General features: G+C 39.9%; 1 pseudogene; it reads right to left on the reverse strand.

Annotated features, from left to right (window-relative positions):
- Positions 1 to 17,838: 17,838 nt before the first annotated feature.
- On the reverse strand, positions 17,839 to 25,326 carry LOC140848139 (eukaryotic translation initiation factor 1 pseudogene; annotated as a pseudogene).
- Between the last annotated feature and the right edge of the window lie 979 nt (positions 25,327 to 26,305).

The following is a 26,305-nucleotide window of genomic DNA, read 5'->3' on the forward strand; positions in this document are numbered from 1 at the left end:
TGTTTGATTTAAGTCATATGTCTGGAATCATTCTTACTATCTACTTGGTGCTTCTCTGGGTAGTCCCCACACATGGCTGTTTGAGCTGCCTTCAGCATAGCAACTGGATGCTCTAAGGCAGGAAGTAGAGCTTGCTGCAACCCTCTCACAATGCCTGAGGTCAGAAATCCCAAATTATTACTTGTGATGTATTCTTTTGGTCACAGCTAGCCACAAGGATGATCCATACTCAACAGGAGGAAAAAATGCGGTTCAGAATGTGTACACAATAGATAGGACGTGTTATTGGACAAATTATTAGGGAACTAATTTGCAAACTCCAAAACAAATTTTCCATTTATACTTTGCCTGATTTGATTATGTGGAAATTTGAAATATATTTGCTTACTGCCATTAAAAAAATATTCAGCATTACTTTACTTGTGTGGCTATGTTAGCTTTTGGGAATTTGGCATAGAAGATAAAAATATTTAAATAAAAATTTTAAAAAACAAGTAATGTGTATATACATATATAATTACAGCTGATTCGATTACTTTTGGAATTTTGAAAACTCACTTTCAAACAAAATAATAAAGTTTAACTGCTATGAATGTTAACATTTTAATTTAGAAAAAACCACAAAATATAAAGCAAAATTTTTTAAATTAAGAACATCTCACTTGCTTCAGTAGGTCAAAAAGCAATTACATTTCCCTTTTTTGCATGTCTACTCAATATTCACTTTTCCTTATATTTTTATAAAGCTCTTTAAAAAATAGTATTCTTCATGGTCATGTAAGCATATAAAGACACTCACATAGATGTCATTTGCCCTAGAAACATTTTCTTTCATGATGAAATCATTTGGGTCGGCTCTGATTAAATCAATGAACTGACCAACTGAGGAATTCTTGCTGCTGTATTCAGTAGAAGTAGTTCCTAGGGTTTCGTGTTTAATTTATTAAATTTTACTGGTTCATAAGCCATGAAAACATTGATTTGATTCAATATTTTTCTTGGCACACTGAGTTTCCAATGAATGAGGCATGTGGTTGATTTATATCTGCTCTTAGAATATTCTTTCTTACATGAACATAATTTTACAAAATTGCCAATATAATTTTACTTCTAGACAAATACATACATTTGTCTATTGTGCACATTGCCAGTGTTCTTCAATCTTCATATATCTTGAAAGAAAATCAGTGACAATGGAGATATAAGCAAAGCTCATGTGTCCTTTGTAAAATAAAGCATTTTTAGGTGAATTTTTTAATAATGGTTCAGAGAAGACTTAATTATTGTGAGCAAAATGATTACTGCCAATCATAGAATTTTTAACAAATATAAACCCTCAGCTCATGACTTTTGGAAAAGTAGGTTCCTCTGCTATGTTTCCTGACTTCAGTCTCCCTTTATGTCCCAAAATTCTTAGGTTATAAGTGTATAACTTCCTTTCCATAATCAATATTAAGGACTTTTGAAGTATGATAGGGTGAGGAAGGTCATTCAGACTGCATAAAGGTGACCAATACAGCAAGTACTGGAGTATAAGTAGTTGACCATGACGAAATTCACAGGGACCATAAACTTGCCTGCAGAGAAAAAAATCTTTCTGTTCACTGATCTCTAATTGAAATTTCACATTTCCTAAAGGATGGTAGACAACAAATTATACAAGTAGTGGGATTATTACTTGTCACCAATACAAGTCACATATATCACATATATTTTCATATAAACTTATATGGCTGAAGATTCTCTCAAATTAATAAGCTAACCACTAGTTTGATGTATGGCAAGTGTTAGAAACAGTACTATTTCTTATTATTCAAAGTGCTGTTTAGGAAATATGTCATGTACTAATATTTAAATGACTAGATTTCCTATGAAATGTATATGACTTCATGAATTTCATGATGTGTTGTACAATAATATAATCATTAACTAATTAGTAATATTTTTTACAAATATGCTCTAAGAAAGGAGTGCATGGATCAAAAATGATAGAGAATCCTACTTTATCTCACTATAGTAAGAGTGTTAACTGATATCAATTCCCTCCTACATCATTCATTTAGATTTCTCAAATAGCTAGTACAAATACCTTTACTAGTATAAACCTTTCCTAATGGAGTTATCTGGATTTTTGAGTTGCCTTGTTCTTGAAAGGACATGTTTTCTAAAATTGCCCTTTAAATATTGTTTAACATGAAAATACATCCTCTTTCAATCTATAAGCAAAATGTATGATATGTATTTTCAAAGTATATCCTGACACTAAACTTTTCTATTCATCTTGTATTTCCAACACTGTATATTGCGTAGCAACTATTCTAATTGTTATAACATCTATCTGAATTTTAATTATCCATGCCATAGCAGGTATTAATATTTGTACATCATCACTGCTTCTAAACATCTTCAATGTTACTACTGCAATCCAAGACACCATCATCTGTTACCACTATCACAATGGAAGCCAAACTTATTTTCCTGTTTCCAATCCTGTCTCTGCTCCATTTATACACCACACTGCACTCAAGAGAGATCCTTCTTCCACATGAGTTAAGTCATATCAGTCCTTCTCTGAAAACACTACACTGTATACCCATCTCATTCATATCTAATAGCCAACATCCTTACAATGGCCAGGAATGTTTTACATAATCTCATTTTATGACTTCTGTATGGATAGGCTCAACTGGTTTTCTGCCTATGATCTCACAAAGGTGAAACTAAAGTGTATATCAGCTGAGTTCTGATCTGGAGGCTATGGAAAGAATTTGCTTCTAAGCTCATTCAGGTAATTGGTATAATTTATTTCCTTGTGCTTTTAGGACTGAGGTCCCATTTCCTTGTTGGCTGTCAAATGGAGCAACTATCCCCTAAAGATTACCTGAATTCCTTGACATGTGATACCCCTTCATTTCTAGACCAGTGCTATCCCATCACATTCTACTTATACTTGAAATAGTTCTGATTCCCTTACCTTCTGCAAGTGATTACAAAAACAGCAATTAAAAACAAACTCTGTATTGAAAGAGCTGAGAATAAATGTAGCCCATTTAGTTTCCCTTTAGAGAATTTCCTAATCAAAGTCAACTGATTAGTACCCTTTATTTCATTTTCAAAATCTCTTTGCCTTGTAACTTAATATAAATGTGGACTATATATTTCACCATAGTCATAGTCCTGAGAATTAGGTCTGAAAATCCTTAAGGTAGACATTTTAGAATTTTCCTAGCCACAAACGGAAAACTGGGAAGGACAATATATCAGTTTTCTATTGCTATATAACAATATTGACAAACTTAACAGCTTAAGACAACAGTCACTTATTTTGTCACAATTCCTGAGAGGAGCCCAGCATGGCTTTTCTGGATTCTTTGTAAGACTGTGATCAAAATGTACACCACAAATGGATTCAAATTTGAAACTTGACTAAAGAAGGATCTGCTTCGAGAATGAAACTGGATTATTGTTTAACCTCATACACAAAAGTAAACTCAAAATGGATCAAAGACCTGAATGTAAGTCATGAAACCATAAACTCTTAGAAGACAACATAGGCAAAAATCTCCTGAATATAAGCATGAGCAACTTCTTCCTGAACACATCTCCTCGAGCAAGGGAAACAAAAGCAAAAATGACCACTGCCATGCACTACATCTAACTAAAAAGCTTCTGTATGGCAAAGAACACCATTAACAGAACAAAAAGGCATCCTACAGCATGGGAGAATATATTCATAAATGACATACGATAAGGGGTTGACCTCCAAAATACATAAAGAACTTACATGCCTCGATACCCGAAAAGCAAATAACCTGATTAAAAAATGGGCAGAGGATATGAAGAGACAGTTCTCCAAAGAAGAAATTCAAATGGCCAACAGACACATGAAAATTTGCTCCACATCACTAACCATCAGGGAAATGCAAATTAAAACCACAATGAGATATCACCTCACACCAGTAAGGATGGCCAGCATCGAAAAGATTAAGAACAACAAATGCTGGTGAGGATGCAGAGAAAGGGGAACCCTACTACACTGCTGGTGGGAATGTAAGCTAGTTCAACCATTGTGGAAAGCAATATGGAGATTCCTCAAAAGACTAAAAATAGAAATACCATTTGACCTGGAAATCCCACTCCTTGGAATTCACCCAAAGAATACAACTTCTCAGATTCAAAGAGACATATGTACCCCTATGTTTATTGCAGCACTTTTTACAATAGCCAAGATATGGAAGCAACCTAAGTGTCCATCAGTAGATGAATGGATAAAGAAGATGTGGTATATATACACAATGGAATACTATTCAGCTATAAGAAAGAAACAAATCCTACCATTTGCAACAACATGGATGGAGCTGGAGGACATTATGCTCAGTGAAATAAACCAGGCCAAGAAAGACAAGTGCCAAATGATTTCCCTCATTTGTGGAGTATAACAACAAAGCAAAACTGAAGCAACAAAATAGCAGCAGACTCACAGACTCCCAACAATTAACTAGTGGTTACCACATGGGAGGGGTGTGGGAGGGCGAGTGGGGAGGGAGGGAGAAGAGGATAGAGGGGTATTATGTTTAGTACACATGGTGTGAGGGATCACGGGGAAAACTGTAACACAGAGAAGGTAAATAGTGAATCTGTGGCAGATTACTACACTGATGGACAGTGATTGCATTGGGGTATCGGTGGGGACTTGATAATATTGGTAAATGTAGTAACCACACTGGTTTTTCATGTAAAACCTTCATAAAAGTGTATATCAATAACACCTTAATAAAAAATTTTTTTAAAAAAAGGATCTTCTTCATATTATTGTTGCAATTCATTTCCTTATGGCTATAGGTATAACGGGCTTATTTTCTTGCTATGTATAGGCTGGAGACCACCAGCTCTCTAGAGCCCACTCTCCATGTTTTGTGTCTTGTGTCCCAAACATAGCTGTTTGCTTCATCAAGCCAGCCGGGAGAGTCTCTTCCCATAATGTGCATTACAATCTTGAATAATATGAGTGTAAACATAATCTCTACACCCTATCTTTTTTGCCTTACTCTACTGATTTGAAGCAACTCACACGTCATGCCCACTCAAAAAAAAGATGATTACACAAAGGAGTGAATACTAGGAGGGAGGGACCATGGGAAAGCTATCCTAAGAATATTTTCAAGACAGAGGAATTTTGGAAAACAAAAGTAAGCAGAGAACAAATGTGTGTGTGTGTGTGTGTGTGTGTGTGTGTGTGTGTGTGTGTGTGTAGTCTGTGTGTGTGAGAAAGAGGTTAGGACATGTTTGCATGTGTGAGAGGCAGGGACATGAAACTAATGGCATTTGAATGATATTGATGTATGCAAAAAAAGCCTTGTACTCTTTTAACTCATGGTCATTAAATTCTAGGTCATTCATTTTGCTTTGTTTTCATTAACATAGCTTGAGTTCAGTTGCTGTTGCTAGCAACTTCTGTCAGCTGAGAATCAATCCCACACCAATCAAATATTTTAAGTAGTAACTGAATACTAACTGTCAGCAATATCATTACTATTTTTAGACAGAGATAAAAAGAATCACAAAAATACTAGTTAGTTAAACTGCCTAAGAATAGAAAGTAATTTCCTCATCAAATTAAGTGTCTTAATGACCCTTCCATTCAAAAGTCATTTTAAAAGTGTCAATTCTGCCATAAGTTAAGAAAGGATTCCTGTTTTTTAGTCAGTACAATTTTAAACAAGTTTCTCTATATCCAATATATTCTTGAAAGTAAAGATAAGCCCTGGATATGATTGTATGAATATATAAAGGAAGGAAACAGATTTAAAAAACTGCAAATCATGATATTATAAGGGATACCTCAGAGAGCAAAAGGTATAGAGTATATCCAGGTATTTTTTCAGAGCATGTAATACTTATGTTGGATGTGAGGAGAAAAAGAATCGAAAAGAAGAGATTTTGAATAGGAATTACAAATTATAATGGCTTCTGCATGCTGCATTAAGTATATTCTATTCTGAAGTAGTTGGGAGACATACAGAGTCACTTTTAAAGAAGTATCTGTATATATCTTGTCTTATGTTGCTAATTTTGTGGTAATTATTATAAAGCAATAGAAAACTAATACACGAGCATTAATATATTGAAAAGCTTTTATAGTATCATCATAAATCCTACTCACCTGTCTCTATATATTTCTCTGGCCTCTCACTCCTTCCAGGGAACCTTGCCCAGAACACCAGAACAGTGTATTGTTTTATGATACAGTGCATTTTAAAAGCCTTCTACACACATAGGGAATCATGCAGAAGCTTGAATGGGGAGTATAGTAGAATCCCAGTGGATGGCTCAGTGTTTGGAGGTGTTACTCTATCCACTATACTCCAAGTGCAACATGTGTATGTTTATCTTAATATATCCTTTTATTTCACAAGTATTTTTTGATAGAGCAGTTTCACTACTCATCATTAATCAATATCCTGTTATGGGTACACTTAGTATAAAACACATTCCTTTTATTATGTTAATATACTCCTGTCCTATAAACCTATTTCTTATTTATCAGAATGACATTTTTAACTCAGTCTGCAGAACAAATAAAGGTTAAGTCTCAATTTATAATGATGCTTAAAATTAAGTGGTTCAAATTCATCTAATCTCTTCAATGAATTTGAAAGCTTAGGTAAGAAAGCAAGAAATAAATTAAACAATAATTCAGATCATCATTAAGTATTTCAGGGATATTGCTGACCTCTGATACCTGAAGTGTAATTTTAAAAAAGTAAAACTATTTTCTCTCTGCTTTATAAATTAAAATAATTTAAATAATTTAAACAAAGCTATATTGTTATATTATTATAGAAGTGGTAAATAAAACATTGTGTAAGCATGGTACAAAGAATGTAATTAATTAGAATTTCATACTTGAAATATGTAAGCAAATTAAGTTTTGCCTTCTACATTCCCTTTAACATTCAATGAGGTATTACTTTTTTTCCTGCTACTGAATAAATATTGTAGAGGACTCAAAAACATTCTGCTAATTTTCAAGGAAGAAAAAAAAAATCTCACAGTTGCTTTAAACTTTGGTGCAGAGGTTGAGTTCAGTAATTAAAATGTTCAGCCAAGTGTATTTACCAGAATTTTAATCCTCATTATAAAATAAGGCATTCCTTACTCCACCCTTTACCAACAAGGGCTGGGCCAGCAGATGATCCCCTCTAGTCTTTCTTCACTCTGTTTTGTGTGTTCCTTCTCCCATAGCTACAACATTAGAGGTCACAGGATTTAAGGACTGGGTGGAGTAACAGAGTAAGAAGTCCCTCTTTGACTTCTGCTTTAATAAGATAAGGCTACTTCTGAGAATTTTCATGGCTTCATCACAGCCTTTCAGCTGGGCCTTTCCATAATTGACTCCTGTTCATGGAAGGTCCCTTGACTTCAAGTGGCTGTGTTCCTACTGTGGATAAAGTGAAGGTTCCTGTGGGCAGGATTCTCACCTGGCCCTGGTTGGCTAGCTCACCACACACATGTGGGCAATACATTGTTACTGACTCTATATAAAGACCTTGCCCAGTGCTCTGGGCGACACGGTGGCAGGGCTGCAAGGCTGCAGGAGAGCAGAGCAGAGGCTGGAGTGGTGGCATCGCCAAGGACAGAGACTGAGACTGAGATGGCTGTGGGGCAGAGAGGCCCAGAGGCAGAGAGCAGCTTGCTGCATGCAGACTCGCTCTGAGTAGATGGGATTCTGAGTGGATGGGTTTCTGGTGACTGAACTGTCACCATCGGAATAAAGTTGGGTATAACCCTTTCACCCCAAGAATATTCTACTGTCATTTCTTTAATCACATTGAATCCATAGTGAACTTTCTCAGGGCTGAAACCCATTGGCAAGACACCATCCTCCTTCAACTCCTAATTTTCAGATTTTCGAACCCATGTGAATTCCCACTGTTTTGTGCAGTTTTTATCTAGCAGACCTTCTTAGGCAGGGACCATCTTAAATTACTGTCTCACATTGCTGTCCTGGGTCCATATCTGGTCCCTGGGATTTGTGGGTCTTTTTTACAGGTGATGGAGAAACTTGCAGTTTCTTACAAAGGCACAGTAATTCTCTCAGACTCTCTCCCTCCATTCATCTCTCCCAGTCACTCGATCTGACAAATAACAACGTACTTTAATCTACCCTGTATCTTCTATTCAACAGAAACTCCCCATTTAACACTTTGTCACACATCTCAATTCTTTATCCCACAGAAGAAAAAGTGACCACAGAAGAATTTGATGTCATAAGAGTTTGAACCAGAATAGAAGAGTGTTCGCCGTACTCACTCTAACTAGATCTAACTGAAGGAAACAGATGAACAAAATTTAGTGTTACTTACTGTTGTCGGAGGTCATCCAGAGGACATGACTCCCAGTTGCCTCTAGGGCCCTCCCGGGCAATGGACAGCGCCTCACCTCCGCCATCCTCGGAATGTGTGCTCTGCCCACCATTCCCACATTGGGAGCCTGTGGGGAAGTTGGGGTTCCTATGGCCAGGATCCTCACTGAACTTAAACCACCTGATGATGTAACTGGCCTGTTGCTGGGCAGCCGCATCCACACCCACAGGCAATAAGCTATTATTGCGCTATAGAGAGAGCTCCGCCCAGTGCTCTGAGCGGAGGCAGAGACGCTAGGCTCCACCTACCGCCAGAGAACCCTTTCACCCCAAGAACGTTTTGCTGTCGATTCTTTTCGTCACACTGAATCCATAGCGAATTTGGCCGGGGCTGAAACCCATTGGCAATACAGAGCCGTTTTCAAGGATACAAGCCTTGCATGTGCGATGTGGTGGTGCAACCAACCGGACCCAACACGGATGGGCGGTAAGGCTTCTGCTTAAGCTTTCAAGGTTCTGGTGGCAAGGTGGAGAAGGAAGTGTATCAGGCCGCGCTCGGCAAACCTGTAAGCTCCCTACTAGTTAAAGCGGCCACACAACCTCCTCTTCAAGCCCCCTGCTTCTTAGACTCGCCGCACACCAACCCGGGGGGTCGGCCTCTTTCTTCCTGGCGCAGCAAGCCGTCCGCCTGCGCAGAAAGGGCTTGGTTTCAAATTTCACCGGGGAAGCGGCCGAGAAGGCTACAAATCAACTGACTAGTCAGCCAGAAGTGTGAAATGGGTCTTAGGAATCAACCACAGGGGAAATCCCAAAAAGGCCATCCACCTCTATGTGGGGAATGGTGGCCTGTGTGTGCGATGCTTGTGGACCATGGGGTGAGTACAGGGACACCCCATAAAATCCCCAAAACCGCCAGTTGATCTAAAGACTTGTTCAGGGAACTGCAGAACACACTGGCAAAGAAGGGAAGCGAATGGCTGTAGCGTGGGCTGGCCTCTACTGTGTGGGCTGTCCTGCTGGCTGCCGATGCCCAGCTGGGGCTGAAGCTCTGGTAGAAAGCTGGAAGAGTTGAGGTTAGGGAAGGACGCGTGGGTATCCCCTGCTCTGCTGGTGTCCGGGCTGGCAGACAGCGAGAGAACAGGATACTAAGTTGGAAATACTAGCATGCCCATTTGCAAAGCTAGGAAGGCACAAGCTGCCTCAGATTTAGGTCCCAGGGCTTGTGACGAAGCCTAACTAGAACTGTAAGACGTGGAATCTCTGGCAATGTGAGGAGAGGGAAGAGTGGGAGGATGTAGAGGTTGAAAGTAAAATGAATAAAATGCTCCCTTTTGTCCAGCCCCTAAGACAAGAGCAAAAGCAGAACACCACCCCTGCCAGCCTGACAGCCGTCTGTTAACAAAAGAGAAAATTCTTTCCTTGAGCTTATAGATAGAGCTTCCCGCTTCCAGCAAAGGGCCCAGGGACGTATCCAGACATGACTAGGGCAGCTATGAGATACCAGGGGCTATGGCATTTCACTGACCAGGCAGGAGGCAGAGAAACTGAGCAACACCACCACACGCTCTGCCCTCTGACAGCGCCTGCATGGCACTCTGGGGGTTCAGGGTACGCACTCCGTCATAGACTGGATTATTCGAGCCTGCAGGAGGCTGGTCCAGTGATGGGCTCTCCCTTGGCATGTGGGACCCTGGAAATCTCTGGTAGGGAGGTGCAACAACTTCTTAGGGGGTTGGGAATGAGACAGACAATTTATACCCCTATTTTTGACATTCCTGATAAGGCCATATTCACTGTAAGACTGAAATCCAAGATTCTTGAGTCCACCCCTGGCACCTGGTATGAGACACTGATATCAATGCTGAGTTCAGGTGTGGGACAAGACATTTGCAATGTTGGGCAATCCACTGCTGATCTGGCGGACACTGGCAAACACTGACAACTACCTGGAATGAGAATGGGCTGTGGGAAAGATTGGAGACAGTGTGTGAAGACTTGCCTCTACAAATTTTTCTGAAACATCTGTGAAGGAGAGGATAGGCAGTGAATCCACAGAAAATTAAAGGTCCAGGTACCTCTGTAAATTTTTGGGAGTTGTTTGGTAGAGTAAGACACTCAGTGTGACAGAAGTTCTGATAGATAAGGTGCAAACTTATCCAAACTCTAAGAAAGAGGTGCAAGCCTTTGTAGGGATTGTAGGATTTTGAAGGACATTTATTCACCACCTGACAGAGTACCTCCTTCTTTTATACCATTTAGTGAAGAAAGGGCATGTGTAGAAGTGGGAGTTAGAACAGCAAGTCACCTTTGAGAAGGCAAAAGCACTAGTGACGATTAAAGCTCTGAGCATCTCCCAAGTAGGACTACCATTTCAGTAAGATGTCTTGTGACTTCAAAAGGGATAGGTTAGGCACTGTAACAGAGACAACAGAAGGAGGGCGTACCTCTGATATTTGGGTTCCAGGTCTGGAAGGCAGCAGAAACCCAAAATATCCCCACAGAGCAATAGCTCCTGGCATTGTACACAACCTTCCCATGTAGCACCACTCAGGAAGGAACACATATCATGGTAAGAACTTCTCTTCCTATCAAGGACTGGGTTGAGAAATGTTCCATCAACCCACCTCTGTCATGGTCCAAACTCCCATTTTGATTAAATAGCATGATTATTTGTAGCACTGGAGCAACCTCTCTACCAGACCACTGTCTTTAGAAATTCAGGTGCTACTAGAGCCAGTAGAGTATGTAGATCCTCCAAATTCTCCCTCCCCTATTCCTGTGGCTGTTCCTGTAGCCTGCAGACAGAGAGAGAAGAGAAATTCCCACTGATGCCTGGTATACAGATGGGTCTAGCTGCAGCAATCAATCCACATGGATTATGGCTGCTATTCAGCCCAACAATGACATTATCTGGATGGAAACTGAAACAAACCACAGCAGCTGAAAGACTGAACTCAGAGTGGTTTGGTTGGTGGCTGCTCATGATCCTGGCCATTAACACCCTTTGTACTGAAGGGCTGTTCTAAAGGGATTAACTCTATGTCTTGGACAATGGGAGGCCAAAGGGTAAATGTTCACGAATAAGCTCTTTTGGGGTCAAGATATGGCAAAAGTATTGAAGGCAGTCCTCACTGTTTGCCACACCCCTGCCCATGAGCATTGACACCCCTGGCAATCAGGAAGCTCATGCCCTAGCCCAAGTACCAGCCCTGGCGATCGACCCCTTCATAGGTAGCAGATTGAGTGCATAGTAAGAGCAGATTCCATAGCACCCAGGTGGGATGGAGTATCACTAAGCATGCCGGATTGCCCTTGAAATATAGCAACTTGGTTAATGTTGTAAACAGCATGACCTGTGAATTCTAAATAGTAAGATGTCTTGTGACTTCAAAAGGGATAGGTTAGGCACTGTAACAGAGACAACAGAAGGAGGGCATACCCAAAGCAACTGCCAAAGGAGTCTGAGGTCATCCACTGGAGTTCCCAACCCATGAGGGACTGGAAAGCTGGTTACAAAACCATGCTGGCTAGATGGACTAAAGTTCTTTCCCAGGCTTTAATACATTTGAATGATCCACCAATAGAGCCTGTTGTCCCACATGCCAGACCAGGGACCCTTACAGAGGCACCAGCTCTGTAAAGGTGTAGAAGTCTCAGGAGACAGACATTGCCACAACTCTAGCTGTGGATCTATGGGCTATGCTGTTGAGAACACCAAGCCCCACCACACAGAGGCATCATCTATTGGAATCTGCAGTGGGACATCTCACCATGATGGGTGAGTTACTTTGCATTCCTGCGTGAGGGGTAACCACTCAATCTCCACTGGGATCCCATTGTCCTGCTACAAGCTGGAGCTGTGGGAATGCACTGTCCCTGGAATGAAACATGCACCACTGAAAGAAAGAAGAAGGTGGGGGTCCTGGTCAGTCACGTCCCACCCCCAGTCATCTCTTCATGCCTGACAATGCCGTCATCCCTGGCCAGCATGTATGGTCAAGTTCCTAAAGCTACAGCCACATTAACATCTCAGGACCAGGCCACAAGAATAATTCTGGTAGAAAGGGAAGACCTTTCCACAGATGTTCCTACTGAACACCTGTCTTTCTGACCTTAGACTTCTGCTGCTCCTGTGATGTCCAGTCACAGGATGGACACCTGAGAGAAACACCTTTCTACAGTGGGCCCACTGGGATGCCCGGCAAAGGAATCAATCCAGCTGTCAGGTATGTAGGCACCTGCCCTTCTAGATCATCAGGATCCCATGGCAGGTGTCACCCCTCCAGGGTGGAGACTGAAAGTGCAAATGCAGAATGTGAAAGAAGAACAAGCTAGGGCTAGGACTCTTAGTTCATCTGATATCCCCACTATAGATTCAAAACCTGGCTTGTGGCACACACTACCAATATTACTGGGTGTGAGTGTTTTTTTTTTTCCTTCAATCAAACTACAGGGGCAGCCCATCAAACAGCTGCTCAGAAGGGTCCTAAAAATACCACCATCAGAGGCATGGGTGGCTACACTCAGATTTGGATGGGTTCAGGTGGATTACCCCTGATTACACAGATTTGAGCACTCATGCACCTCCATATTGGGAACAGAAAAATCACTCTTCAACAGAACCAACCCATTTACACCAGGAATATGGGATGGATACCACAGGAACTGTGTTCATTCCATCACATGAAAGGACAGTGACTGGTTGGCACTGACTTTATTTATCAGGTAGTCCTGAATGGAACCCAGTGGTTGTGTGACACAAATCACTAGCTGTGGCTTCCACTTGGGTGGTTTGGCTACTGCAACCTGAGTTTTCCCTGAGCACTGGGGGAATCTGGACCATGGTAATGAAAGTTGTCAACTGCCCTCTCCTCAAGCCACATGGGACCATTCCATTTTCCAGTGGTACTATCTTTTGGCCACAGTCTTTGTTCCCTCCATTGGCTTAAAGGATGTTATAGCACACATCGAAGTCTTTACTAAATTCTCCCAGCAAGGCCTAAATGATAGATAACAAACCCTGGCCTTACTGAACACTAAAATGTCTCAATGAGAAAAAGATGACCTCCAAAATAGGATGGCTTTTGACATTAGGACTGCCTGAAGGAGGCACCTGTGCCATTATCCAAAGAGTATGTTATGTGTTCATAACTGATTACTCCATTAATGTATCACCATTATTAGATCACGTGAGAACACAAGTGATTGCCCTAAGTGATCTGACCCTTAGACTAGTAGACAGGGGTTCAGATCATGGGGCTCTTGGTGGAAAAAGTTGTTGCATATTTTGGCAATTACTACCTTAATCTGTGTTTTCTCTTGAATGTGGCTATAGTGTTGCTATAGTATCTGCCTCCAATGTCACCAGATAGCTGCCTAAGGAGCCATGTCCATGCTAGTGAAACTCCTTGCTAACTATTCAGGGCACATTGCACAAGAGGAAGGACATGTAAGATTGTAAGAGCCAGTCACAAGGATGGGCATTTTGGAGAAGGTCATTGAGAGAATGTGACTGCCCATTGATCTACAAGCTGGACCCAGGCAATCATAGGACATCCCCTCCCCTGTCCTTGGAATGTACATTCTGTACACTATTTCCATAATAGGAGACATTTAAAGGACAGAGCCTTGATAAAGTAAGGTGTTCAGACCATCTGGACCAAACATGTGTTTGAACCAGGTAAGGCCTCTATCTTTAGTTCTAAGATTCTGGCCGGTGGGTGAAGAGATCTACTTACCTGAGGCCTCCCAGGACAAGCCTCATATGTAAGTTCTCTTGCTCTTTAAAATGCCATCCAGGAATGATCTGCCTCTTTCTTCTGTTTCTCCCTGCCTTCTTCATGTAGGTACCAGTTTCCAATTTCACCCAGGAAGCTCTCACAATTGTGGACCAATACTTAACTGTGTTACAAACTTACAGATGAATGTTATGTTTGCCTTGTATTATCTATATTACTCAAGCTATGTACAATGATTATGTTCCATACTTAAGTCAAAAATCAAAATAGCATATTATTTATTTCTTTAAAGACAAGCAACTTTAAAATGAACGAGATTTCCATCCTTCAGGGTTTCTATTATTGTTTCTTCTACTTTTTTTGCTGGGTTATCACCTCAATTTCACAAATGCTTTCAACAAGCCTGGGAAGTAAGCCTGGGTCATAGGAGACATGGTTTCAAGGCTCAGTTTCTTTTGAAGATTTTTCATCCATATATGAAGTCAGAGAGGTGAAGGCTGGCATCATACTCTGTGCAGCTATGCCCTACCACTGAAGTCATCATATTCGTAGTCTTTAAAGGAAAGTTCTATTTTAATTCCTATTCCATTTTCTGAACATAGCAAATATGCCTAGCTAACTACATTTGTTAAGGTTGGTATTTTAAAATGCTGTCAACTCTGCAGAGCAAAAAGGATCTTCCACAGTGTGCAGACATATACAAAAAGAAGAGATTTTTTTCTGACCAATTAGTATGGCTAGTTATCTCAGAAAATACAGCATCCCTTCAAGGCAGTATCTACCTTCTAAAAAAAAAAAAATCAAACTCATTTTTGGTAGAAATGAAATGCCATAATCTGAGTTTCTTATACACATATTTAATATGTGGCAAAATTATATCCCTAAAGATCTTACTCAATTAGATGAAATTTGGGCATTCATTTAGCCTCATAAGTATCTATGTCCAAGACTGAAAAATATCTTGAAATTTTAATGATTGACATCCTTTTAATTGCACAGAAAAACAAACAAAACTCTTGATTAGTAGAGTGGAAATTCAGTATAATTTAGTAACTGCTTCTCTGAACATCAGTATGAGTACAGCTGACAAGCATATCACTTGTATTAGTTTTACAGATGGAAATATAGTGATATTATTCTACTTTCTTAATTTTTTCTCTACAAGTAAAACATGTTTTTGTTGTAAGTCTATCAAGATTTCAACATTAATCTAAATAACCTCTCCTTTAAGGAGATTTAAAATATTTTTTTCTAGCACCATCCTCAGCAGTTGTCATCTTTCCTTTTTAACACCTTACCACACATTTGTATATATACCAAAATGAAATATATATGAATATGTAATTATTCTTATTATCTGTGTATTTGTGTATCTCTTGTACTAGGGTATAAGCTCCTGGACAACAGAATTTAAATGTTATCCATGCTCATATTGTGTGGAGCTTGCCATGATGCCTTGAAATCAATAATTATTTTCACAATGGTATATAATTCTATTGTGTGTCCACTAGGGAGAGTGTGGTATATGCAGACAGAAATGAAACCAATTAAGATGACCTCATGTATGATGTATAAGTTTTTTGTTTGTGCTTTTTGAACTCTAGAATTTCTTCAGCAGTAATTAGATTCATTAAAAAAAAACACTCTATAAAGTTGAATTTTATTCCCATATTACAACTTATGAAAACAAATGATTCTTTTGCTAATTATAGAATACATGTGAAAGTGCAAAGGAAGCATGAGTAAAGTAAAAGTAATCCCTTTGTCTTTTTGACATAAAACTTAATCTCCACCTGGGAACTGAGATGAACATATTCTTATGATTTACAATGAATCCGTGTTAAGTTTCCCAAGACTTATCTGACACTATCAGTAGCACCTGAAACAAAGTCTGGAACAGAGTAGTTTCTCTGTAAGTATTTGTTGAATGAAAAATCCAAAGACTTCACTAAACAAAAGAGTTTTATTCACATTTCTCTGGTAAGGAGCTCAGGAATCCTGGTGGGTGCTTTGCAATTTTAACTTCACCCACTTCCAGTTCTCATCACATCTGAAAATGGATGGGGCACTGTAACTCTGGGGGGAAAATCCAGGGGCAAAATACCTTTGAAACCAAAATCAGTCAAAGGGAGAAATAAAGTTTAAGAAACCCATTTATTGCTTACAAGCAGTTGTCCCATGTCTCTCTGGACCTGGCTGCAGCAGCAGAAGAGCAAAGAACTCCACCCAACCTCCCCTTCCCTCGCTGGCCCTTGTAATTACCTATTGATGTGGAGATGGAGTACTCTCCACCCCTTGGAAACACCTGTTGATATGGAGGTGTACTAAAGCCTGGAAGGAGACTCTGGAAATATTGAAATTTTACCCACAAGCACTAAATAATTACTTTTACAACATGAATTAGAACTCACTGGATATACTCATTCTTGGTTTAAAATAGCATTTTGTGTTTCCATTTGTAGTCTTCAAATGACAAATGAGTTAGGATGAAACCGTCAATAACTCTTTAAGTTAATAAAATATCTATTAAATGACTATACAATACCAAACATTACTAATGCACTACAAAGAAAGGTTCATGAGGGCTTGACCTCATCTGGTGGCCAGGACATATTTCTGATCTAAGGGAGATTGATCTGGAGACTGAAGAATGAGGGGGCAATGTTAACTTTAGTGGACATGTGAGGGTGTGAGTATGTGTCAGGGAGGAGGGGAGGTGTGAACAAGGGACCCTGGCAGGGAGAAAGCAGCAGCCTGCTGTGTCCCAACTGAAAGAAGCCAGCAGGGTTGCAGGGGAGAGAACCTAGACTAATATGAGCCTAAAATTGAGGAAGTGCATAATAGAGCTACATATGAAAGGCTTTTTAGTGGATAGTAAAAATGATTAGTTTAAAAGGAAGCGAAAACCATTACCTATTACAACACTTTCCTCAAGAAACACCAGGTCATGTGTATTCTCTGTATTTTAAGATCCTCTGCTCCACCTGAACTTTGCAAAATCCTCCCTTCTATCTTTCCAAAAGGCTATTACTGGAGATGTTTCGTGTCACAACTGTGGATAAAAGCCTCCAATTTCAATATGTTAAGCAACTGTGACATGATACCATTCCGAGTGTGAGACTTCTCATTTTTCATGCATGCAGATTTTCTTTAAAAAGACAAAATCTGCTTAATAAAAAAGGGATAATATGACCAAAAATAAAATTGTAGTAGGAGAAAAGAAGGATACTGACACAAAAAGAAGCTTTCTTGCCATGAATAATTGAAAATATACAGGAGTTGTATATTATACATGAATTTAATGGTATCAATCAATGTTGATAAATACTCTATTTTCTAAAAAGTATGGTGGCAATTTTTGGCTTGTTCTTGGGATTTTGCATTCTGGATTCTAGGTGACTTTCTTTTGCTAACTCTCCAGACATTATCTCCTCCTCAGTTTTTTTCTCAAAACATGGAGAACAGTGTTTTAGGCGGGATTCCCCATTGGCCCTTGGAGAACACTAACGCAGACTCAGATCCCCTTCTTTTTTTTTTCTTTTTTCTTTTGTGTGTGGCTCTTTTCAGTTTATTGCATGAAGGTGTTACACTAGTCCAAGTTAAAAGCAGACCCAAAATCGTTACATTACACAAGCTGTAATGTTTTTAATGTTTTAAATTCGTGACAAGGGACAGAAGAGAAATTCAGCTCATTGCAAGGAAATCTTCACTTAAGCTTGAGTGAGCCAACAGTGCTTAAAAGCCATGACCCTTCAGCTGGTGGTCCTTAAGTTCTTCTCCACCAGGAACTAGCGTATGTTCCTGCTGTAGTCACCCTGTAGCTGAATGACTTCTCCATATTCTGGATGGTCAGTTACAGATCTGTTGCTGGGCAGCTGCATCCGGAAGGTCTCTTCCTGTGCACCAGGTGAAACCTCAGCCTGGTTGGGGGAGGGTTCTTGACTCTGAAGGAGAAATAATTCTCAAGCAGGTCAGAAGAGTGTAAGTAAGGAAGCCATTTATTAAAGCGAGAGTAGTAATGTATGGCAGTGGCCTTGCCAGCAGCTGAGGTCAGTGAAGTGCATAAGGACAGAGCAGGAGCTTGCTGAACTTCTCTGCATAGGGAAGTCTCCCTCGCCAGTTCCAGAAGTCAGGGTCACCAGGCGTCTCATGTCCACTTGGATCTACACAGTGCGGGAACCAACTCCTACCACTCCAAGATTCAGGGAGCCATGGTGCACAGGATGCAGTGAGATTATATTCTGAAAACATCCCAAAGAAGGGAGATTTGTAGGCAGGGTCCTGCAACGCAGTTCCATCCGGGTCACCCAGGTGATGGGTACTCACAGGCCCAAATCTGAGCTCTCAGTAACCTCTCCCTACTTAATCAGGAGGGACCTGGAAACTAAGTGAAGACTTGGAAACAAAAATGAAATAACGAAGAAACAAAGATGCATACCACTGGATAAGTGCAGAAAGACAAAACACAAGTAGGTTGGGCAGTAAGAAAGCTTTATTTAATTTTATGCACTTAAAAAAAAGGAAAGTGTGGGCGTTCTCAGAAAGAAGATATGCTGAAAGACGGGAGGTTCCCTCTTTTAAGCATATTTCAGATATGTGACAAAGGGTCAGAGGGGGTAGACTTGTCAGGTGGTCTCAAGATGCTTATCTCTGGTGAGAGACACTATGTCTCCTCCCTTCTATTATCAGTCCTCTAGCTAATTTTGCAAAATAAACTTAGTACAAGAAATGTATTCATCTGGTTCCTCTCCAAGAATAGTGGCTTCTCTGGGAATATATCAATTTAGACTGTTGGCCTTGTTTAAAGGCAGTTTGAGTTATTGTCTGTTTACCAGAGAATATGTTAGAACTCTTACGTCCTAACTGTCTGGCTTTTAAAATAGAATTTTAGCCTTAAGATGGAATCCTTCCTGTTTTTACTATACTGTTTATATCTTGGTATTTGGATATAATACCTTGTTTGGAAAATTAATCATGATGCTTGTCTCAGGTCCCTGGCCTATATCAATACCATTGTGGACAAATTTCATCTTAAACGCCATTACTAGTTCCTTTGTATTGTAATCATCAGCAGTCCCTTGGACAGTAGTGAAGGTCTTCTTCCTGTTTCTCTGTTGAATTCTTTTTTTTCTTTTTAAATTTATTTATTTATTTATATTTTTTTGAAGAACATTATGTTTACTAGGCTCTCCCCTAACACAAGTCCCCCCACAAACCCCATTAGAGTCACTATCCATCAGCATAGTAAGATGTTGTAGAATCACAACTTGTCTTCTCTGTGTTGCAAAGTCCTCCCCGTTCCCCCACCCCACACATTACACATGCTAATCATAATACCTCCTTTCTTCTTCCCCGCCCTTATCCCTCTCTTCCCTCCCACACTCCCCAGTCTCTTTCCCTTTGGTAACTATTAGTCCATTCTTGCGTTCTGTGATTCTGCTGCTGTTTTGTTCCTACAGTTTTTGTTTTGTTCTTATATTCCACAAATGAGTGGAATCATTTGGTATTTGTTTTTTTCCACTTGGCTTATTTCACTGAGCATAATACCCTCTAGCTCCATCCATGTTGTTGCAAATGGTAGGATTTGTTTTGTTCTTATGGCTGAATAATATTCCATTGTATATATGTACCACATCTTCTTGATCCATTCATCTACTGATGGACACCTAGGTTGCTTCCATTTCTTGGCTATTGTAAATAGTGCTGCAATAAACATAAGGGTGCATCTGTCTTTTTCAAACTGGAGTGCTGCATCCTTAGGGTAAATTCCTAGAAGTGGAATTCCTGGGTCAAATGGTAAGTCTATTTTGACCATTTTGAGGAACCTCCATGTTGCTTCACACAATGGTTGAACTAATTTACATTCCCACCAGCAGTGTAGGAGGGGTCCCCTTTCTCCGCAACCTTGCCAGCATTTGTTGTTGTTTGTCTTTTAGATGGTGGCCATCCTTACTGGTGTGAGGTGACATCTCATTGTGGTTTTAATTTGCATTTCTCTGATAACTAGTGATGTGGAGCATCTTTTCATGTGTCTGTTGGCCATCTGAATTTCTTCTTTGGAGAACTGTCTGTTCAGTTCCTCTGCCCATTTTTTAATTGGGTTATTTGTTTTTTGTTTGTTGAGTCATGTGAGCTCTTTATATATTCTGGACGTCAAGCCTTTATCAGATCTGTCATTTATGAATATATTCTCCCATACTATAGGGTACCTTTTTGTTCTATTGATGGTGTCCTTTGCTGTACAGAAGCTTTTCAGCTTGATACAGTCCCACTTGTTCATTTTTCCTTTTGTTTCCCTTGCCCAGGGAGATATGTTCATGAAGAAGTCGCTCATGCTTATGTCCAAGAGATTTTTGCCTATGTTTTTTTCTAAGAGTTTTATGGTTTCATGACTTACATTCAGGTCTTTGATCCATTTTGAATTTACTTTCGCGTATGGGATTAGACAGTGATCCAGTTTCATTCTCTTACATGTAGCTGTCCACTTCTGCCAGCACCATCTGTTGAAGAGACTGTGATTTTGCCATTGTATGTCCATGGCTCCTTTATCGAATATTAATTGACCATATATGTTTGGGTTCATGTCTGGAGTCTCTAATCTGTTCCACTGGTCTGTGGCTCTGTTCTTGTGCCAGTACCAAATTGTCTTGATTACTATGGCTTTGTAGTAGAGCTTGAAGTTGGGGAGTGAGATCCCCGCCACTTTATTCTTCTTTCTCAGGATTGCTTTAGCTATTCGGGGTCTTTGTTGTTTCCATATGAATTTTTGAACTATTTGTTCCAGTTTGTTGAAAAATGTTGTTGGTAATTTGATAGGGATTGCATCAAATCTGTATATTGCTTAGGGCAGGATGGCCATTTTGACGATGTTAATTCATCCTAGCCAAGAGCATGGGATGAGTTTCCATTTGTTAGTGTCCTCTTAAACTTCTCTTAAGAGTGTCTTATAGTTTACAGGGTGTAGGTCTTTTACTTCTTTGGTTAGGTTTAATCCTAGGTATTTTATTCTTTTTGATGCAATTGTGAATGGAATTGTCTTCCTGATTTCTCTTTCTATTGGCTCATTGTTAGTGTATAGGAAAGCCACAGATTTCTGTGTGTTAATTTTGTATCCTGGAATTTTGCTATATTCCAATATCAATTCTAGTAGTTTTGGAGTAGAGTCTTTAGGGTTTTTTATGTACAATATCATGTCATCTGCAAATAGTGACAGTTTAACTTCTTTGCCAATCTGGATTCCTTGTATTTCTTTGTTTTGTCTAATTGCCATGGCTAGGACCTCCAGTACTATGTTAAATAACAGTGGGGAGAGTGGGCATCCCTGTCTTGTTCCTGATCTCAGAGGAAAAGCTTTCAGATGTTGGCTGAGGGTTTATCATATATGGCCTTTATTATGTTGAGGTACTTGCCCTCTATACCCATTTTGCTGAGAATTTTTGTCATGAATGGATGTTTTATTTTGTCAAATGCTTTTTCAGCATCTATGGAGATGATCATGTGATTTTTGTCTTTCTTTTTGTTGATGTGGTGGATGATGTTCATGCATTTTCGAATGTTGTACCATCCTTGCATCCTTGGGATGAATCCCACTTGGTCGTGGTGTATGATCCTTTTGATATATTCTTGAATCGGTTTGCAAATCTTTTACTGAGTATTTTGCATCTATGTTCATCAGGGATATTGGTCTGTAATTTTCTTTTTTGGTGGGGTCTTTGCCTGGTTATGGTATGAGGGTGTTGTTGGCTTCATAGAATGAGTTTGGGAGTATTCCCTCCTCTTTTATATTTGGAATACTTAAAGGAGGATGGGTATTATGTCTTCTCTGTATGTTTGATAAAATTCCGAGGTAAATCTGTCTGGTCCAGGGGTTTTTTTCTTGTGTAGTTTTTTGATTACCGCTTCAATTTCTTTGCTGGTAATTGGTTTATTTAGATTTTGTGTTTCTTCCTTGGTCAGTCTTGGAAGGCTGTATTTTTCTAGGAAGTTGTCCATTTCTTCTACGTTTTCCAGCTTCTTGTCATATAGGTTTTCATAGTACTCTCTTATAATTCTTTGTATTTCTGTTGGTTCCATTTGTGATGTTTCCTTTCTCATTTCTGATTCTGTTGATGTGTGTTGATTATTTTTTCTCCTAATAAGTCTGGCTAGAGGCTTATCTATTTTGTTTATTTTCTCAGAGAACTAGCTCTTGGTTTCATTGATTTTTGCTATTGTTTTATACTTCTCAATTTTGTTTATTTCTTCTCTGATCTTTATTATGTCCCTCCTTCTGCTGAATTTAGGCCTCATTTGTTCTTCTTTTTCCAATTTTGATAACTGTGATATTAGACTATTCATTTGGGTTTGTTCTTCCTTCTTTAAATATGCCTGGATTGCTATATACTTTCCTCTTAAGACTGCTTTCGCTGTGTCCCACAGAAGTTGGGGCTTTGTGTTGTTGTTATCATTTGTTTCCATATGTTGCTGTATCTTCATTTTAATTTGGTCATTGATCCATTGACTGTTTAGAAGCATGTTGTTAAGCCTCCATGTGTTTGTGAGCCTTTTTGCTTTCTTGTTACAATTTATTTCTAGTTTTATACCTTTGTGGTCTGAAAAGTTGGTTGGTAGGATTTCAATCTTTTGGAATTTACTGAGGCTCTTTTTGTGGCCTACTATGTGGTCTATTCTGGAGAATGTTCCATGTGCACTTGAGAAGAACATGTATCCTGTTGCTTTTGGGTGTAGAGTTCTATAGATGTCTATTAGGTCCATCTGTTCTACTGTGTTGTTCAGTGCCTCTGTGTCCTTACTTATTTTCTGTCTGGTGGATCTGTCCTTTGGAGTGAATGGTGTGTTGAAGTCTCCTAAAATGAATGCATTGCATTCTATTTCCTCCTTTAGTTCTGTTAGTATTTGTTTCACATATGCTGGTGCTCCTGTGTTGGATGCATATATATTTATAATGGTTATATCCTCTTGTTGGACTGAGCCCTTTATCATTATGTAATGTTCTTCTTATCTCTTGTTACTTACTTTGTTTTGAAGTCTGTTTTGTCTGATACTAGTACTGCCACACCTGCTTTTTTCTCTCTATTGTTTTCATGAAATATCTTTTTCCATCCCTTGACTTTTAGTCTGAGCATGTCTTTGGGTTTGAGGTGAGTCTCTTGTAAGCAGCATATAGATGGGTCTTGTTTTTCTATCCACTCAGTGACTCTATGTCTTTTGATTGGTGCATTCAGTCCATTTACATTTAGGGTGATTATCGATAAGCATGTACTTATTGCCATTTCAGGCTTTAGATTCATGGTTACCAAAGATTCCAGGTTACTTTCCTTAGTATCTAAGAGTTTAACTTAATTCACTTAGTATGCTGTTACAAACACAATCTAAAAGTTCTTTTCTATTCTCCTCCTTTTTCTTCCTCCTTCATTCTTTATATATTAGGTATCAGATTCTATACTTTTTCTCTATCCCTTGATTGGCTTTGGGTATAGTCAATTTAATTTTGAATTTGCCTCACAATCAGCTGCTCCACCCTCCCTACCATGATTTTACTACCTCTGGTGACAGCTATCCATCCCTAGGAACACTTCCATCTATAGCAGTCCCTCCAAAATAGTCTGCAGAGATGGTTTGTGGGAGGTAAACTCTCTCAGCTTTGGCTTATCTGGAAATTGTTTAATCCCCTGTTCAAATTTAAATGATAATCTCAATGGATAAAATAATCTTGGTTCCAGGCCCTTCTGCTTCATGGCATGAAATACATCATTCTACTCCCTTGTGGCATATAAGGTTTCTGCTGAGAAGTCTGTTGTTAGTCTGATGGGCTTTCCTTTGTATGTGATCTGCCTCTGGCTGCTTTTAACAGTCTGTCCATATCCTTGATCTTTCCCATTTTAATTGCTATGTGTCTTGCTGTTGTCTTTCTTGGGTCCCTTGTGTAGGGGGATCTGTGGATCTCCATGGCCTGAGAGACTATCTCCTTCCCCAGATTGGGGAAGTTTTCAGCAACTACCTCCTCAAAGACACTTTCTATCCCTTTCTCTCTCTCTTCTTCTTCTGGTATCCCTATAATGCAAATATTATTCCACTTGGATTGGTCACACAGTTCTCTCAATATTCTTTCATTTTTAGAGATCCTTTTTTCTCTCTGTGCCTCAGCTTCTTTGTATTCCTCTTCTCTAGTTTCTATTTCATTTATTGTCTCATCCACCATATCCAACCTGCTTTTAATACCCTCCATCGTGTTCTTTAATGATTGGATCTCTGACCTGAATTCTTTTCTGAGTTCTTGGATGTCTTTCCGTACCTCCATTAGGATATTGATTATTTTTATTTTGAACTTCCTTTCAGGAAGAGTCATGAGGTCCATATCATTTAAATCTTTCTCGGGAGTTGTATTAACAATTTTACTCTGGACCAGGTTCCTTTGACGTTTCATGTTTGTATATGGTGCCCTCTAGTGTCCAGAACCTCTATTCTGGAGCTGCTGAGCCCCTGAAGCAATGTCAAGGGTCACAGGGGAGCGGTACTGGGGTAGGAAAGAGCTGTTCCCCACCTCCTGGCTCCTGTGCCTGTCTCCACTGCCTGAGCCAGTGGGCAGGGCACACAGGTATAACTTTTTGTCCCAGAGCAGCCAGATATGGATCCCTGCTTTCCACAAGCAGCCGGAATCCCAGTCTCCCCAGGAACTCTGCCTGTATTAACTTTCTAACCCAGTAGTTATGCGAGTCTCATAAAAGCTCCATGAAATGTAAGTCTATGCTCCCAGCACAGATCTCCGAAGCTAGGTATTCAGCAGTCCCAAGCCTTCCACTCCCTCCCTGCTCCGTTTCTCTTCCTCCTGCCAGTGAGCTGGGGTGGGGGAGGGGCTTGGGTCCTCCAGAGCCATAGCTCTGGTATGTTACCGTGTTCTGAGAGGTCTGCTCTTTTCTAGAAGGTGTGTGCAGTCTGATGCATCCTCTTTCCTGTTGCTCTCTCCGGATTAGTTGCGCCAATTAAATTTTCTAATTGCATCCAGTTTTAGGAGGAAGCCTCTGTCTCTCCTCTCACGCCGCCATCATTCTGTTGAATTCTTATATGTATATAATCCTCAGTGCCAGCAGGAAGCAGATCATAACCCTTACTTGCATCAGCAAAGGGGTCAAAAGAGTGGAAGTTCTGGATAGTGGACACTCTATACCTTTTCTCGGTGGAAACGGCCTGCAGACGGCAGCAGGAGAAGTGGGAACAGAGCATAGGGATGCGAGGAGTCTGAAGGGAGAGGCTGCTGAGGATGTGGCAAGGCTCAGTGACCGGGGACTCTGATCCCCTTGTAGAAGAACTGCTTAGCAGACCTAGGGTGGCAAGAATACTGGAGGCTGCTGCTGACTCACAGAATAGCTGTATCTAAGTTTTAGTTTGAGCTGGATTTCCTTCCTCATTTTTGTTAGGCAGAAAAATATATATGAGCAGGGTGGAAAGAGAGTAAGGCCAGGAAAACCCAGAGTTAATCAGTTAAAGCTCAAAAAGACAGGAGCAACTTGGCCTGGAATGTTTGAATATCCCCAGATAAAGGAGGGTACCTCAGCATAGCCCATGTCTTGTATTAATCATGCAGGCCCTTATTTTTTTAACTTTACCTATAGGCTGTTTTTTTCTCCTTGGGCCCTAATCAAGTAGTTTGTAACCGAGGCAACTAATTTAGCATGGAGGCCCAGCCATAGACAACATAGTAAAAGGAAGGAAGGATTCTATCTTAAAGATAAGATTGCATTTTTAACACCCAGCAAGTTAAGAACTAAGATTCTTAAGTTACTCTCTAGCAAACAGGCAATAATAACTCAGCCCACCTTGGGGACGGGGCAGGCAGTCTTGTTTGATATGCTCCAAGACCAAGATGCTGGTTATCTCAGGGAGAAATCAGAGCAGTAAATTCCTTGTGGTAAGTCAATTTTAAATATTCAAAGACCACTTAATGAGTCTGCATTCCCAGTCCTTAGTCACATTCATGAAAAATCCTTAAAAGGGGGAATCCCCAACCTTTGGGGCACTTCTCTCTCTGAGGTCACCTGCACTCTCTAAGTGTGTAATCTTTTGATCTTAAATTTTCTCTTTCCAACCTTTCAGGGCATCTCTCCTCACTGAGGTGGCCTGTACTTTTTCTCTCTTTAAGTAACTAAATAAAACTTTTACTCTTCTTCACTACTGTTTCTCTGCCCTTAAATTCTTTGTTGTG

The sequence above is a fragment of the Manis javanica genome, chromosome 3 (assembly GCF_040802235.1).
Source record: "Manis javanica isolate MJ-LG chromosome 3, MJ_LKY, whole genome shotgun sequence".
In the NCBI taxonomy this organism is placed as follows: domain Eukaryota; kingdom Metazoa; phylum Chordata; class Mammalia; order Pholidota; family Manidae; genus Manis; species Manis javanica.